Here is a 3,221-nt window from a genome sequence, read left to right as displayed (position 1 = left end):
ATGGTTTCTGGGTCGTGTGGGAAGGACCCCCCTATCGCACACACTCACTTGGTGATGGTTCAAAACGCCGTCGCGTAAAGGGTTTAAAAACCATTTGTATAGCACCTCGCTGTACCAGTGGGAGCAAAACATAAAACCTTGTGTAAAATTTTGTGCTAACTATCTCGGAATGTTAGAAAATCCATATGCACATGTGCACGTCTTTAAGAGTTAGAAGCTAAATGTCCACATTATTATACTCCATAAATTTGGTGGTTCATACCTTCTTTCATAATGGCTTTCATGCAGATTAATGCACATCTTATAGATGGAATATCAGAATTGCAGCAGGTAGGTACAACTTAAATGTCTACATAAATATAGTCCATAAATGTTTTGGTTCATATCTTCATTTAGAACAGCTTTCATGCAGATAGAGACATATCTTTCAGACATTATATTATAGAAGCATCATGCGTATATTTTCGATAGGATTACACTACCCTATCAATAACATTTTTAGATCTCATCTTTCCATCCTATATATTTTGGTGTAGCCTATTTTGTTGTGCCTCTTTCTTATATTGCTTTGCCTTTGTGACTGTTTATTCTTGAAGACACGGGACGCGTCAAGGTGCCAACTATGACATTCCTTCTACTACTCATTCCACTTCTTTTAGTTCCTGGTAAGCATTATCTCAAAATTATATATGAAGAACAAAGCACTTTTGGAATGCATTTTTTTATCTTTGTAAGAAATCAGTGAAATTCATACTCCATGCAAATATTTATATGTTGTTTCTCAATTGAACATCATAGGATCTAATTTTTTTTAATATACCATATTTTCTTTGTTGTTTTGTAGGCTCACAGGCCAAGATATGTAGAGTATACAGCCAGAGCTATACCATCCCTTTATGCAAGCCGGGTCCATGTGCTGAGGCATGCCACAAGGAGGGGTTTCCAGAAGGGAGATGTTACATATTAGGCGTGATACCCCTTATAATCTTTTGTGTGTGTGAAAAACAGTGGTGAATAAAACATGGCGCAACTCTCACAGGATGTGTGGTGTAATAAGTAATAAGGTTGTGTTGTATGATGAAGTAACATTGACACTTGGCAAAAGTTGAGCCTCTTCCATATATTATTGACCTTTTTCCTAAATTCAAATCAAAGATGACAACTCACTACACATGAATATTTCTCACATGTAGGAAAATACTAGAAAAAAATCACATTGTAGAAATGTGAGATGTAAGTGAGGCGCTCGCATGCGACCGGTGCACAAACAATGCCTCCCCCGCCGCTGCCCATCCCCCTCACCCGCCGCCGATCGCGTCGGGCTACTCATGCCTCGGACTCGGGCGTCCTTGTGCGCGCCGTCCCCGGCAAGGGCACTTGGACGCCATGATGGTCGGGTACCACTTCAGGAGCAGAGGATGATGGTGGGTGGCATACCTGAAGGAGCGAAGCGGCCAGAGTTGCGAGATGGGCCGATGACATCGTTGGTGCTACGTCAACGGGCGGCGGGCGTTGACGAAGTAGATCCGCCGTTGCCTGATCCGCCTTGGTCGAGTCGCGAATGCCTCAACGCGACGCGGAGGGCGAGCTCCTCCACATCGTCAGGCTCCGCTTCGCGTAGCAGGCTCGCCCAGTCATCGTCAGAGCTGGATTCCCCAACAGAGGTAGTGCTGCTCGGTCATCAGCCATTGAATGGGTTCAGAGGGGATCGAAAGTGGAGGGCATGGAGAGGGGATTGAAGTGGAGTTCGGATTGACTACGGTCTAGGGTTTTCTGGATGGGGATATTTGTGGGGCACACGAGGGCCAGGATGGGCCAAGTCTAGATGACGGACCCGCCTGGGCTGCCCCATATCCGCCCCATATTTGGGCTGGATATGAGGGGCGCCGGATAGCCCGGACGTTTGAGGACGATTTAAGGCGCCTGATGGGTCGGTTTTTCATGACCGATCAGTTACCGGACCGTCTGTCTAGGCATTTGGGGACGGTTTGGGGTGCCTTGCTGTAGATGCTCTTAGGCATATCCATCTCCCATTTGTGCTTGATGAGGCACGGTGGCGGCTCGGCCGTCCGAAGTAATTCTGTCCCCGGCGACGTAGAGCCGTGACTTAGACCTGATTGTGCTCTTAGGGCATCTCAAACGGCAACCCACAAATTTTCTCCCGCATTCGTCCGCGGACAGGGGTACCTGTGCGTAGACACAGATGTGGGAGGCTACCATTCGACCATTTCAAACACTTTATGAATCAACCGAATGAAATTCATGCAAACCGGATGGGTTTCATTCAAGTTGTAATATAATTTACATAAATGAAGGATATTTCAACCGCTTTACTAAAAAATATTAATAATACTAAACCATATATTGGACGACCACCTCGTAAGCGTGGCCACCTTGTCCTGCCGTACCACCTTCGGTGTTTTTGCCGTCCTCGTAGTTCCTCCAGCGGGCAAGGATGCTGGAGGGCCGTGTCAGCCCAGCCCGGCGGCTGCCTGACGCTCGCAGAGGAGCCGCTCTGCCTCCTACTGCGCGGTGCAAAGGGCCGCCTCTGCCATTGCCAAAGCCATTGATGGCGGCATTGCCCTTGCCGGCATTGGTGGAGCAGTCGTTAAACGACTACTCTTCGTCGATCTTGGCGTGCTTGCCATCAAGGCGGCAGTGGCGCCTAGCGGCCGTCTCCAGGGTGGAGACACAGCGGTTGAGCATCCAGGCTGCGGCGAGGTCTCGGTCATTGCAGACCCATTACGGTGCCATGTCCATCTTGGCGAACGTGAAACAGCGAACGACATTGCGTCGGTCGTACCTCGCCTGCAGCCGTGCCACGCGCTCGGCCTCGGATACCATGGCCACAGAGCCGAACGCATCGCCGTAACTGCCGCCTCTAAGGTAGTGGAGGATGCCGCCACGCACCTTGGCGATCGCGGGCGGCAGCTCCTCCTTTTTCTGGGGGGGGGGGGCGATGGTGTCGTGGTGGCGAGGAGGGCATGTCGATCAGCGTGTAGTTGTTGTGCGGCCGGAGCGATGCCGGCTCGTCCTTCACACGACGGAGGCGCTAGGGGACGTCGACTCATCCTTTACCTGCCGAAGTGGGGATGCCGGCTCCTACTTAACGCGGACCCACAACAGGGATGATGGCTCCTTCTTCCCCCTGGTGCCAAGGAAGCACCTGGGGGAGGCCCGCGGGGCCCACCACCCACCACGGGGCGCCAGAGGCCCTTGGC

General features: G+C 50.6%; 1 long non-coding RNA gene across 1 annotated transcript; it reads left to right on the top strand.

Annotated features, from left to right (window-relative positions):
• Nucleotides 1-500: 500 nt before the first annotated feature.
• LOC120974635 (uncharacterized) lies at nt 501-1,121 on the top strand. The gene is made up of 2 exons (XR_005769983.2): nt 501-665; nt 845-1,121. It is a non-coding gene; the product is annotated as an uncharacterized lncRNA (long non-coding RNA).
• Nucleotides 1,122-3,221: the final 2,100 nt, after the last annotated feature.

Source organism: Aegilops tauschii, chromosome 2 (genome assembly GCF_002575655.3).
Source record: "Aegilops tauschii subsp. strangulata cultivar AL8/78 chromosome 2, Aet v6.0, whole genome shotgun sequence".
NCBI classification, from domain to species: Eukaryota; Viridiplantae; Streptophyta; class Magnoliopsida; order Poales; family Poaceae; genus Aegilops; species Aegilops tauschii.
This window is presented reverse-complemented; position numbering and strand designations above follow the sequence as displayed.